Source organism: Protopterus annectens, chromosome 14.part0 (genome assembly GCF_019279795.1).
Source record: "Protopterus annectens isolate FY-2018-M chromosome 14.part0, PAN1.0, whole genome shotgun sequence".
Classification (NCBI taxonomy): Eukaryota; Metazoa; Chordata; order Ceratodontiformes; family Protopteridae; genus Protopterus; species Protopterus annectens.
Window position 1 is genome coordinate 878600407 of NC_056748.1, and position 15314 is coordinate 878615720.

At 35.7% G+C, this 15314-nt stretch overlaps 1 protein-coding gene across 1 annotated transcript in view; it reads right to left on the reverse strand.

Moving 5' to 3' along the window:
* Window positions 1-422: 422 nt before the first annotated feature.
* PLCE1 (phospholipase C epsilon 1) overlaps window positions 423-15314 on the reverse strand; it is an 838097-nt gene continuing 823205 nt past the window's right edge. Inside the window, exon 32 of the mRNA XM_044055634.1 lies at window positions 423-6707. The gene's annotated coding sequence lies outside the window, so the exon portion shown is untranslated. The remainder of the gene's footprint in view (window positions 6708-15314) is intronic.

A 15314-nucleotide genomic window follows, 5' to 3' on the forward strand; every position in this document is an offset into this window, starting at 1 on the left:
AAATATCACACAGAATGCTTCTATGCCTCTGCTCACTTTGTGTATGAACGCAAGGGCCCATTCTCTGATTTTTGCAAAAAGGTACAACTATTTTGTGTACATATATCTTTTTTAATCCTTTATGCCAGCCAGCATTTAAAGAATTTAAAGATGCAAACAAATTGCTTTACCTGTAGGTGAACTGTTTCTATGAAAAGCAAGTAATCCAGACAATATGCATGGCACATGGTTTGATTCTCATGAATAACTAATTAAGCTGTTTTGTCTAAAATGCAGTTGGTTTATAATAAATACAATATGAAGCATTAATAACACAGATGCCATTTGCTTGCATTTTTTTCTTTCATGGATGTACATAATATATATCTTTATTTCAAGTTGGCAGAATTAAGTAGTCTTTGCAGAGGGTTCATTTTTTCAAAAAAAAATACAATACAAGCTTCAAAATGTACAAAAGGCTACCACATACATATAAAGGACATATACAAAATGATTAGGCTAGGACAGTATTTTAAAACATCAAAACACATACGGCAGCACAAATGGAAAAAACAAAATTCATTCTAAAGGCATTACAAATATCATAGAATACAAATGCACCAGATAAAATTCCCTAAAGCTATGTGGTGAAACTAAGCATAAAATGTACTCATATTACAACAGTTATTTGGCATAGGCGTTAATGTGATTGCATTTTGTAACACATTCACTCAACAGGAACAACACATTTAATGAGCAAGTGACCAGATTTGCAGTGTATTCAGCTGTTAACTTCATATTTATCTTAGTGTTTACCAGTACAAATCTTCATATTCATTCCTTATTTCTTATTTCTTATATACACAGAAAAAAATGAAATATCTAAACTGCAATATATATTTACAAAAAAAAAAAAAGAACTGTAGTACAGGTAATGTTTAAAGGACAAGTATTAACAGTTACAATCTACTGAGTTTATTTTGCTTTACTTGTTGCAGTCTGTCATTGAGCACAGCAGATATTCACAGGCACTATGAGGGTGGCAAGAACAGGTTAAATGCAGGTTATCAAGTAAATTGCACTTAGCTGTCACAAAGGACTGCAGTGTCAAAACACACACACACACACACACACACACACACACACACACACACACACACACACACGTACTTATTCTCTCTCTCTCTTTACTGGCACTTTACATAAAGATTTAATATACACCTGTACAAGACAAAATAATGTCCCTCGTGACACACAAAAAATTAATCTGTAACACAATACCCTCATAGAAAGCCAATAAAGCCAAAGCAAACAGCATTATCAGCCTAATTAAAAAAATCAAACTGTGTGTGTGTATGTGTTTGTGTGTATGTGTGTGTGTGTGTGTGAGATAGAGAGAGAGTGGCTTACTTTTCATAAATGCTTTAAAGTTGCATTTAAAATATTTCACCAACAACAAAGCACACACAGTATTTAGAAAAAATGCTAATCTACATATTTAAATATATTTGAAAGGAAAACAAAGATGCTTTTATCTTAAGATATGCTTTAAAGGGAGAATTTTCAAAATTGTTTATACTTGGAGTAGTTTTCTACTAGAAACTCATGAGGTAAGAAAACACTCACACAAAGCACTGTCTGCTTGCTGTGTGTAGGTCTCAAAACTTTCTCGGAATGCTAATGACTCTCCATATAAAGGAATCTGGTTGCTGCTTCAAACCAGAAAGCAAGTAAAAATTAGAATGGCATGCTTTAACGACATATCTCTGACCTTATCATTACAGTATCCTGAAGTATGGGACACAGAGTTACACGTCCTGAGTTGCAGAACACTCCTGTGAGCGAAGTACAGCTTTGCAAGTTTATGCCTTTGTTTCTTTCAGACAATCTTGTAGAGTACTGTGGTGTTAAAATAGATATAATACTTATCCACAGTGGACATAAAACTCTTAATTATAGTCTCACTCCATTGCTGGATTGCCCCACAAAACAGATAATATTAGTCTGTCCTCTATTTTGGATGTAATGATGCTTGACCAGAAAGGCCATGTAGATAAAATTATTGTGCATCACGTCTGTAAGGGTATTCCCTTCCCAAGTCATAATGCATGACAGCATTTCAAGACTGTTGTACCTACATGTATATGTGTATTATGTGAGAAACACACACCTATTTATCTTTAGCTACCTGTTTGGTCAACAAAAGTTGGTGGACAGGTGTGTATGACTGCACACTTCTCAAGACTGGGGAATAAATATGCTTTTTCCCCCGATATTGTGCAATCCTGGAGTTAGTATATATAATTGAGCCCCCCCTCCAATGATATTTGCTATTTTTTTATGTTTAATTCATCTTGTGCCACAGTTAGAATACCATTTTGATCAATCATCTGGTAGGGGTGTGATACAGAGCAAATGCAGTTAGTCAAGTGCACTTTTGTTTAATGTTATCAAGGTCAAATGCTTGTCTGTGTTATAGCTGGAAACATCAGATTGTTAGTGGTGGTGTACTGGAGGTTTTGATGGTTTTGTATAACAGAGTAGAGGTGGTTTTATGTAGGGCAGGTGAAGGGGGTTGATTTTTGTGAATGCTGTTAGGAGTACAGTAGTTGCATTGGTGGTATTCTTTCAGTATCAGACCTATCAGCATTTATTTTGTTTTATGTATTGCCAAAATGATACGAAGCAGCATGCTTTTCAGGGTTTAGTGGAAGTGAGTACAAGTCTGTTATGTGTTGCTAGGCATGTGTGATGCCCTCTATGTATATTTATGGAAGTCTGTGGTGTATAACATACTGTATGAGACTGAAGTACAGCAAGGATTAAGAATTTGCCTTTTCACTACTGTTGTGCGAACTTGGAGTTGGTACATATAAAATAGCATGGATGTGTGGTGCACAGCCCCCTACAATGAGTGCAGGGAGCTTGCCATCCTTCATAAAACATTGACGGGAAATTATTTTTTGTTTTTTTACTTTATTTTGTAGAGCACTATTTTTATTATGTGTTCAATTGTTTGTGTAACTGATTTCTTTTGTTTGCTCCTTTTATGGTTGTTCTTTGTTTTTTATGCAGTTGACCATTGCTGATATAATCATATATGTAATTATACTGAGTAAACACAAAATATAAATAGCCCATTTTATTTTAATAACTCCTGCTTTTTTGGTGAAATGAATCAGCTCGTGGAAAAGTAGGGGTGTGGAAGTTTGTCTAACAAAATGATGGGTGATCTCAGAGGTAGCACAAATAAAGGTGCAGAAGTATTGAGAAGGGGTAGTGGAAGGCTTGTTCTCTACAAGAAATTTTTTTGTCTGTTTATGTTCTGTGTACATTTGTTGACATAACAGATTTATTATTTAATTGTCCAACCTTTTATGATGAAATGTTTTGCTGTATATTACATACATCGGGGTGTGTGTGTGAGCTTCATCCTGGTGTGCCTTTGTGTTTGTTTACAAATGTTCATGCGTGTTTGTTGTTTCTTACATAGACAGAAGAAAGGAACTTTCTGAACTGCAGTATTTAAATATGAAAAGAAAGGACTACAGACAGATGAACAGGTAGATAGCATTTAATTTCATCGACGCCACTTTCACTAAAAGAACCAATAAACAAGAACACGTAACACAATGTCAGTTTCAGTGGAAAAGCCACAAAAACATAAAACAATGTTCACTATGTGTACCTGATCATCACATCTAGTGAAATTTCATCCCTCTTTACTGGAAATCAGAGACTTTCAAGGTACAAAGTGAATGCAAAACATTTTTCTTTTTGCACTACACACTTTCAAAGTACATTATGTCACCAGTTTGTAGATAAAGTTTCAATCAAAGTCTGTAATATTAAGTAGGAACCAACACTTGCCTGTGCCACATCATCCTTATTGTGGCACTACAGAGAAGCTATGATGGTTAAGAACTTGCCCTGACCTCATGCATATTTGGGATTTTGACACTTTTACCAAGTCTTGGCAGAGCTTTCCTCTCCTCAGAAAGTCTGGCCTGCACTACCCAGTCTTTTGGAATCTGGATTAAAATCATGTGCTTACTGGTGTAAACACGTTGTGCCTGAAACGGATGTGGGATCTGGATCAAAATCACGTGTTTACTGGTGTAAACAAGTTGTGCCTGAAATGGATGACTTTTCTTTACGGCATTTATCTCCCAATCACAAGACTTAACTATTTCCTACAGTATGTTATACTGTATGCATTTAAAGTACATGATTGCCAACAAATACAATCCCGGGTATTTGTAACATAATGCTTGTGCAGAAAGTAATTATAATTACAATCATGTAAAAAAAAAACTTGGTTCTCTTATATATGTACTTATATAAATGTTTTAAGTTCTGAATAAATTACGTTTAAAATATGAAAAAAGTAAAGTTTTAGGACAGAAAAAAATGCAAATTAAAAATAAGCAGCATAAAATAATGCAGAGGGTTATTATCAGGAATTTGAATAATTTTCATCCTAAATAATGCATAGGAACATTATCAGCAATTTATACAATTGTCATCTTATCTCTAAAAATGTCAATGTACTGGCGGCTTTCATTCTATGTCCTTAAGCTACTAATGTGTGAAACATATTTGATATAACCATTAAAATTGTCTAAGAATATTTGCAGGGTATATAATGAAACATATTTGATATAATTTGATATAACCATTAAAACTGCCTAAATAATATTTACAGGGTATATAATCTAAGTTTAGTGCCATCTTACAATATAAACATTGAATTTGCAATTTTGTGTGACATTCTACATGCTGTACCATTTACATAAAAGGACTAACAAATCAGAATGTATTTTAAAAATCAAGTGCTGTAGAACATTTCAAAGACTGGCTTTATCAAATAATCAAAACACAGATTTGCCCACAGTTTAAAAACATGCTTAGAAAACATCACCATGCAGGAAAAAAAACATCTAGGCATTGTACAAAAATAATAATAATAATAATAAGATAAAACATTTTAATAAATACATATTTACAATTCCCTTAACTTACAAAATTAATGTGAAAACAATACCACACAACTTAACCATCTACCTACCATGTTGTTAATTTTTTTTTCTCCTTGAGCACATGCCTAGTCTGGGAGATTTTTAAGATATTTACAGAATTAACTGTACCTTTTGGCTTCTAACTAGATATTTTGCACTAAAAACTCCTGACACAGCTTCAAAAAATACAGTGACCACTGTTTTCATAAGAGACAGCTACAAAACTGAATACATATATGCATACATCCTCATTTAGTCTATTTTGTCTTGAGGAATAACATGATTATGGAACTCTGTGTACATGTTAATGTTAACAAACATGGCCAACACTGGGCAATACACCATGTTTTTTTCTGAATTATCTTGTAACAGTCATTCTCAGGATTTCATCAGTTTTGTGCATATGAAGGGATACATAATGTATTACTTATATGCATGGCATTTCATTGGGTTTATTTTATGTGTCCTAGTTTTAAGTAGCACAAATGTAAAAAGATACATTATGATTCATATAAGGACATTATTTACAGTGAAGGCTTGCTAACAATTCACAACATTTTTACAAAAAATGATTTACAAATATTAACTGATGCTTTGCAGTATAGTGACCTGACAGTTGATTTGTAGTGGAATATTCTGCAAACAAGAGTTCTGTATTCAGCTCTTTTATGACTAACTGCCCTGTTCAAAATGTGTCAGTATAGGCACCTTCATTTTTATACTGATTACAACACTGTAAAAGCAATACAAATTCACAAAACTCCTAATCAGTAATAATATATATACACAACTTGTTTACAATACACAATACTGTTTATCCCTAAAAGAAACATTTACAAATTAAATTTACACATGCCAGTTATCAACTGGCAAAATAAGACTGGCAATTATGCCATTTTTAACATCTTCTTTGAACTGTATAAATAAATAGTTTAAAAATGAAACATTACATTCATATTTTTTTACCTAGTAAACATTTACCTATTAAAATGTGTTCTTCAGACTAGGTAAAAATAATTTCATACTTCATTGCAGCTAGTGTTCAGTGTACACAGCAGTTAAAATAAAACAGAGGCTGAACTTTCCTCCATGATGCATGGCTAAATGTACATTTATTTTGCACAAGAATCAGCCTTGTTGCTATATTCTGTACCAGGTAAGTGCCATGTACAACTACTACATAAAAGGTCACACAAAGAAATGCACATAAAATGGTATTTTGATCTCTGCTTTTCAAAGATACCTACTAACAATGTAAAATCAAAAAAGTCTCCTTATTTGAACATTCCTTCTCCATCCTATTAGAAACTTCTTACCCATGTCAGCAGCTGAAAATATTACAGTGGCTGCTATTGTCACACTGCAGTAATCTTTACGGGTCATAACAACTGTCAACGTCTTCAATCTTGTCCACCAAAACAACTGTCAACTTTGCCATTACTGTCCTAGCAATGCAACAATGGCTTGTTTAGACGTAGCCCAAAAAGAGGTGCCTTAGACACTTAGCAGGAGTAAAGATTCTGGCATGCAATGCAGAACACTGTGATTTTCACTTGTGAACTTTCCAGTTCCTTAGAAGGCAAAGAGGCCATGTGGAGGAATGAAAATTAATGCTCGATGTCTGCTGTCTGAATTCAGTGTTCATTGAGAACTTCTCACCTTCTAATTGCAATTCTGCCACTGGACTAAGGAAGCATTCTGCAGAGCCACCTGGAAAAAAATAAAATTATTTTTAAGAATACTGGTAACTGTCTCTAATAGTGGTATTAAATTGAAATATGAAATAATGTCTGTTTTGACAAATGTAATCTATGTACAGCATGAAACCATCATACAAAAGGTGCAGTATACTTTAAATTTTGTAAAAGATAAATAAATAAAATGAATATACTGTTTTGAAAACATGTATAACACCAGACTTCTTCTTTTGGCTTTTCCCGGTTAGGGGTCGCCACAGCGGATCACCTGTCCGCTCATGACTGACAGTGGAATTTTCCGGTGTCGAGTTGCCAGCCCAGCGCCCAACCTTCCACAGAAGGCACACACACCCACACACTCACGCTTAGGGCCAATTTAGAGTATCCAATCCACTTACAGCATGTCTTTGGGATGTGGGAGGAAACCAAAGCACCTGGAGGAAACCCATGCGACCACAGGGAGGACATGCAGACTCTGCACAGAAGGCAACCCAGCCGAGGATCGAACCGGAAAACCTCTTGCTGTGAGGCAGCAACGCTAATCGCTGCACCACCGTGGCCGCCCTGTATAACACCAGACTAACAAAGTCTTTTCTTCTGAAGGCACTTATACCCTGTGGTGTGAAAAACAATATTATATCATTGATATAATTATCACAAGTTTTTTTTTTGTTGTTGTATGATTCACTGAAGCATATTCTTACTCAGCACAGAGTCATTTGATTTAGGCCAAGCACTAAAGCATTAAAAACAAGGCAAATTAGTAATTTTTTCATTTATATGCAGTATGCCTCATTGTCTCTCAGCACAGATACCTAAAATACTGGAACATTGAGGCTTTGCATTGAAAGAAGAAAGGAATTTATGTAGTCAACATATTCATTATACCTATAGTAATAGCACTTTTAAATTATAAGCAAAGATCTTTCCCATAATTAACACTGAAAAACATGTGTAAAATAGTGCTTTGATCTATATGTGTGACATTCTAAAAGACCCATAAACAATGTACAATCAAAAAGGACTCCTTATTTATAAATGTCTTCCCCTCCTATTACAAACGTCTCACCCATGTCGGCAATTTCTTCAAGAGTTTTGAGGAGGGCTTTGATTGTGCATAGGAAAAGCCTTCTCAAACTACATGGTACTCAAACTACCAGCTTTAGTGGTATAACTATTGCTTTTTTCATATATGGTATACAGGTAATTAATTATAACTACTACTGCTTTATTTTTGTATTGGCTACGATCTCTTCCACTGTATAAAAAAACATACATTTGGATGAGGAACAGAAAATTCTTCCCTGGTTTTGTGCCTATGACTCTAATGGACACAGGCAGCCTGTAAACGGTTCATCTCCCAGGCCCCTGCTTGTAAATGGTTCATCTCCCAAGCCCGTAAACACTTACCAAGGGCACCAGAACATGTCAGGGATTTGGGATGTATGGCTAGGCTTAAAATGGCCTTTGTGGTCGCTAGCCTAGTAAACACCTATGAATCTATACAGTAACCTATGTCACATTCAGTAAAATAAACCAAACAACTAGCCCTTCAATTGGGTCATTTTACTGCCTTCTAAATGTAACCCCCCCATATAATGGATTCCACACTGCTGCCCTCATGGCTGATGGGGGTAATAGAGCTTGCACCTGAGCCTATTCACAGTACCATTTTATAAGAAAGTCTGACAGGAAATGTGGAGTTTTTAGATGTCAGAAAGGTGTGCACTGCTTCTGTACTCCTCCAAGATATATTATGCACAGGATACCCCTTTCCCCGCAATGGCAAATGATGTATGCTTCAACTTTGCTAGCCCTCTGGTTTCTCTTCCTTAACCAAGAGATATACTTCGAAATGCTGACAAAGTTTCTACTTTTCTGATATCCTCACAGGGTTCTCTGGTACCCAGCCATTGCCCAGTTATACTGGATTTTTCAGAAATATATTTGTTTTCGATAATCGTCAGTTACACAACAGGGGTTACTTCCTCTTAGCTTGCCTCCAGAATCAGACTTGGCAGCTTCAGTACCATGGTTATCCTGAAAATAACCACTGCAAGCTGAAGCCAATGCAACCCTTCCTCACTGAAATCCGTGGACCCTACCAGCTTGACTTCCCTGTGGCACAGAGACTTTCACTGAGTCTCTATAACCTTTTCTATAACTATTTTTCCAACATGAGTAATACACAGTATATACTCCAACTCAGGAAGTGTAGGTAAAACTAGATAACATGTGGAGTTTGTACAAGATGTCAGAAAGCTATGCATTGCTGTCAGTGTTTTTTTTTTTTTGTAGTGTTTCCTTGGTGTCTATCACTAAAGTAGTGGGTAGGATGGAAAATGCCTTTCACATGAAAGTTCAGTAGGAAAAGTAAATTGTCAACCATTCTGGAGTTAGCAAAATATGTACATCTGTTTACCCCATGGCTTATGCCGACTTAGGAAGCATGGACATTCAGGTTCAGCACAGTCTAAAGTTGCTGTATTTCCATAAAATTACTTAAATAAAAAAAATACAAAATATATACTCAGTATGAACCTGCATGCTCTTTTCATCTTTTGCAAATGTTTTTCAATGCTGACAATAGCAGGCAAACTTGTCATGAATAAACAGCTCACATGACACTAGCCTAGGATGTGTTTATCTGCTACATCTGTGCAATACTAACAGCTGTAACACCAGTGAACTAGGGACAAATTCAAAAGAGAAAGTATAACTGCTGCTAAACTTTTAGTCAGATAAATTAAAAAAAATGCTTTTCACAAGACACGGCATAAAGAGTGAGGAAACAGATAATTCACAAATGTAAACAAATACTGAGAATAAAATATATTTAAGCAAGTCAAATAGGGAGGAAGAGTAGACAGGAATGCTACAACAGACAGAAGAAAAATACAACCGTTAAATAATGTTTAAAAGAAGATGTCTTTATGCATAACTTAAAGACAGAACAGATAAGCAGATAAAGACATATTGGACTGAGAGGGGAATGAGTCAGCAGATGGGAAAGGAAAAGAAAAAAAATCTGGAATACTTTTATTTAGTCTTTAACCAATGAGTATACCGGTGAGAATCACATGACTGTATACAGAATACCAACAGAAGGTTGAAAGATGCCATCCAATTTATTGAGAAAGGAGTGCTTACATATTGGAGGACAGTAAGGAAGTGGAGAGAGAGAGAGACAAAACAGATAAATAAATGTGGTGAGGTAAAACACTTGAACAAGACCTTAGGTGAACTATAAAGAACAATAAAACTTGCAACTTTACACAAAGGGACTCTAGGACACAAGAAACGAAGTGTCTCTCTTCAATTAACTCAATTCTGCTAAGATCCAGGCTAGGAAGACTGAAAGAAAAAAATGACTAAACAGGGAATTGTGTTTGAAGAAGACTAGTCTTGCCAATCATGCTATTTTACTGTTTGTTTTCCTCATTCCTTCTCATTTCTTATCAAGCTCAACAACCTCCGTAATAACATTTCTACTCTTCTTTCTTGACTACTGAAGTATCCCAGGGATCCTAATTTTCTGGGGCAAATCTACCTTTTAATGGCCACTATGATCCTTTGATCCACATTGTATTAAAAGTCCATAAGAGTGACCAAGAGCTGTGTGGCTATCACCCATTTTTGGACTGGCTTTTTGAAGCCTACAATACTTAAAAGCTAATGAGTACCCAGCCTCTGACAGGCCTGAAATGCTGGACTCATGACTGCATGCTTCTACTCATCAATTTTCGCTACAACAGTTCTGTAACATCTGATAGACCCCAGTAGTTACCTGTTATCCAGCTGAAGCTGCTTGGGCTACCAGCCAACTTCTGCTAGTTGGATTTCAAGTATCTGTCCCAGCCACCTCCCTTGAGGGATTATGCCAGCCCATTGCCCCCACCCCTGTCAAGTACTGGTAAAGAGCTGGCTGTTTAAGTGTGTGTGTGTGTGTGTGTGTGTGTGTGTGTGTGGGGGGGGGGGTATGCATTATGATGTTCTGATGCAGATCTTTACAGAGATGTAGTTAGTTATTGTTGTGCTTATACTGTTCCCCAGTATTGCACTCCTTGCCGCCCAAAAGCTGTACTCCAAAGAAAAGAAAACTGCAGCAAGCAGTTACAACAGTTTATACCATATACTGAGTGCTACAAGGCCCAGTTTTGACTACTGCATGCTAATATGCACTAAAGAACAATCAAGGTTGTCCGACTGGGCCTCTTAGCACTTTGTGCTTGGTGCAGCTGCCCCCTCACCTGACCTTAGCTATGCTATTTAGTCTTTGGCATGCTGCATGAGGGGGAAATGATTTTGGGCACAGATGGAATTAATGAAACGAAGTTAGTAGGCAGATATTATTTCTAAAGCCATTCCCAGTTATCCCAAATGTGAACTCCTATTATTGTTTCATTTTTGTTATTTTAATAAGATATTAATGTTCATATAAGTGAGTGCTACAGGTCTAAGCACAGCTTATTTTATTGTGTGTGTGTGTGTGTGTGTGTGTGTATGTGTATGTGTGTGTGTGTGTGTATATATATATATATATATATATATATATATATATATATATACACACACACACACACACACACATCATTCTCCTACTCCTTGGAAACTGAAAAGCAACAAACCCTGGGAATATACAAAACAATTAAAGAGGCAATGTGTAAATATATACTTTTTTATATTTTAACACATAATTGTCTTGCTCATCAGCCTGGCCCTCTCAATGTGCGATATTATCATGTCAATCTGAATACATTGCAAGTAAGAGTGACACTAGCTGAGTAGTATAAATGTAAGCTGCAAGGAGGAAACACATTAAGCAATAAAGTATTGGCCAGTGTCTACTGCATAGCAAGGGGCCAGTCTATGAAATGACCCTTTACTCATGGGCTTGACATGTTTTCTGCCATCTAAAGCCATGGCTTGGATCAATGATTGCATCATCATAGGGTATGTATGGTGTAGTCATGACAAAATGTGTTTGTAACAGTTCAGCACATTTTATTAAGTATTATGCCCCACTAAAACATTTAGGGAAAATACAATAGTGAAAAGCACAAACAGCCAGTTGGAGGTCCAGCACACTTTCCCTAGGATTGCAAGCCTAAGTGGAAAGATATAGTGGCCAAGCTGCTTTTGCCCATCAAGACCTAGCTCCATTCAGTTACAGTGACTTGGATTCCAGCTTATTGTTGGTTCCTTATTGCAAGCACTGGTACTCATTGGTAGCGCTTTTTTTAATCCTGTCAGGAGAACTGAAGAGGTTGGCATAAGAGCAAGACTGAGGAACTGGACAGCTGCAAGGCTGAATGGTAGGACACAGATAGAACTCAGGAATTAGAAAAGTGCCTAATGCAGTACCACCGAGTCTGCCCTGGGTCTAGTACTCATCAGTAATGATTGTCTGTGATATATTTGAGGGAACAGAAAACATGGTCATCATCTTTACTGATGACACAAAGACAGAGCAGAGCAGGAGAGTGTAACAAGATATTTTGAAAGATAAAGAAGTAGGCAGAATTGTAGCAGTTTAGGTTCAGTATAAACAAATGCAAGGTACTGCATTTAGGCCACAAAAGCATTGGTATGAAGTATCTTCTGGAAAAATATAACTGATGGTAACAGAACAGCAAAAAGATCTTGAGGTAGTGATCACACACATATTAGACCACTTGGAAGCACAGTGACGGGCCACTAATAGGTGCAAACAGAAGGCTCGGGGGACAGAAGAAGTAATACTTCCACTCTTCAGGGCCTTGTTCAGATCATACCTTGAACACCGTATACAGTTCTGGAGGCCCCATGAGGAAAAGAACACCTGTCTGCTAGAAGGAATCAAGAGGAAAGCTACAAGAAAGAACCCAACCAGATACTATAAAAGCTAGTTTTTTTTTTTTAAGACTAGAAGAGACAGAAGGACAGCATACAGGTGCACATGATCATAACATAGAGGTGTAAACTGATCACTCTGAACAGGAACAACAACGCAAGAGGAAATAATGGGTTACAGGTAAAAGGATGTAGGAACAAACTACTCCCTGGACGCACGAAAAGCACTTTTTCAAATGGAGTGTTATAAAGTATGGAATGGACTTCCAGAATGGGTACTGGAGAGAGTGTCCACAGAGGCAATCAAAAAGACAAGAGTCCACTGATGCATGTCAGACAGCAGTGAATAGGTGGAAAAAAGTAGGGATGGGGTTTGCTAGAATGTTAAACACACTTCAAAAGGAAGGCTAAACTTCCTTCTTGCCTGCTTCTTTCATTAATCAAATGCAGTGTAATGCACTATTTATTTAGTATAAGTATAAATATATATATATATATATATATATATATATATATATATATATATATATATATATATATACATATATATATATATATATATATATATATATGGCTCCCCTACGCACGATCGAAAGTTCAGAAAGCCGATTCCCATATGGCTGAGATGAAATGATCGACTTTTGAAATTCTGATCATGCAGAACGGGCATTTCCATACAGTGCGGAATGGGAAGATTCCCATCTTCCACACTGTAGCGTGATCTTGGAGTTGGTATATTTAAGTTGTAGGGCATGTGGGGGGCACAACCTCCCACGATTGGTGCAGGGGGGCTTGCCCCCCCTGCTAGCAATGTGTAGGTATGTTTTTTTTTTTATGTTCCAAATTTCAAAAGTCGATCATATGGTCTCTGCCACATGGAAATCATTTTTTTGAAATTTCGATCATGTATAGTAGACCCATCTATATATATATATATATATATATATATATATACATCAATAAATCAATCCAAGGTACCACAAGACCAAGAATAAGCTGGAGTTCTTGTAAAATCCACTTTAATATAGGCACAAACACATGAACGGCCAGAGTTCTTGTAAAATCCACTTTAATATAGGGACAAACACATGAACGTGTTTGTGCCTATATTAAAGTGGATTTTGCAAGAACTCTGGCTTATTTTTGGTCTTGTGGTACCTTGGATTGATTTACTGATTTATTTTGGTACCTCTGTGGCTGCTTTTTCGAATATATATATATATGTATGTGTGTGTGTGTGTGTGTGTGTGTGTGTGTGTGTGTGTGTGTGTGTGTGTGTGTATTTATTTATCCATCCTTTCTTGACCAGGTTAGTTCCACTACGCTAGTGGCCTCTTTTTATGAGTGACCTAATGTGGTATTTATACTATTAGGGGAAATTTGGCTAGGGTATCCCTGGAATTTATATGTTGCATAAGCAGTTAATAAAAAGACAAAGAAAAAAATGTTTGTGCAGTTTTGCACTGAAGTAGAAAAAGAGACTTTGAGAAAGTGTTTAAAAATTGTGTGCAAAGATGTCATTGACATTTCAAAAATATATGACAGAGGTTTATGGATGGGGGGTGGAAATGTGGTGATGTTTTACAAATGAAAATGAAAATATAATACATGTACCTGGTATAATTAATGTCGTTGGGAATAGCGGGGTTGTGAAATATAGGTGTCGACCAAAGACATTTTTTTATAGTAAGAATGATCATTTAGTTAGTAATTGTGACAAAAGAAAATGTTTTATTCATCGGAAAGCAGGTCATGAAGCTAAAAGATGTGAACAAAAATGTACAAAATGTGGAACAAATTGGTCATTCATGGATGGAGTGTGAGCTTAATGGAAAAGAAATAGGAGAAGGGATAGAAAATCAAGTGAAAGCTGATGGTATAAGAGTATAACATAGAAACAGAACAAGATTAAATAATGAAGCTATAATGGTAAAAGTTAAAGAAGTAAGAATGAATGAGGGATACTAAAAGCAAGTTAAAGAAAAGGAAGATGAAATTAGTAATTCAAGTGAAAAGGGGAATGTGAAGTGGGTGATGATGAAAAGTAAAATAAATTTTATCGGAAAAAGAGTCAAGGACAGAAAAAGTAAATTTAATAAAATATAGGTTTGATAGAGAATAAAAAAGGAAAACAATGAAAAGAACAAATATTTTCTCAGAAAATGAAAATAGCTATAAATGTGAACAGTATAAAGAGTGTTAAAAGTAGGTAAGGTATATTAGAATGGTGTTGGTCACTTGGTATGGATATTATTATATTATTAGATATGAAAATTTTAACAAAGGGAGAAAAGATACAAGTGAATGAATTATGGGAAGGTAAAGTAACATGGAACATAGGTGAAGATAAGTCTTCAGGTATAATAATTTTAAGTAGAAATTTTGGATTAGACGTTAGTGATATTGGGAAGAATGACTATACTAGATGGAAGACCCAAGTATACAGAATTACTGCAATACAGGAGTATTTTGTAAAAACAAAGGGAAATAATGTTTAGTAAGAATGTTAATTATGTATGGATTAATATGCAAATCATACTGGCAGCAGACTTCAACTGTAATTAAAGACAAAGGAAAGGAGCAGATGTTAAAATAATTTCTGAGATATTACAAAGTAAAAATTTGTACTTATGGAATAAGAAAAACTGCACACATAAAAGAGAAAATGTGAGAATAGAAATTGATTATTTTATGTTATCAGAGACTTTAAAAATGATATATAAAGGGATAAAATAATGGGGTTTTAACTTCATGTAACAATCTGGATAGAGTTACAAGAAAAAGAGGG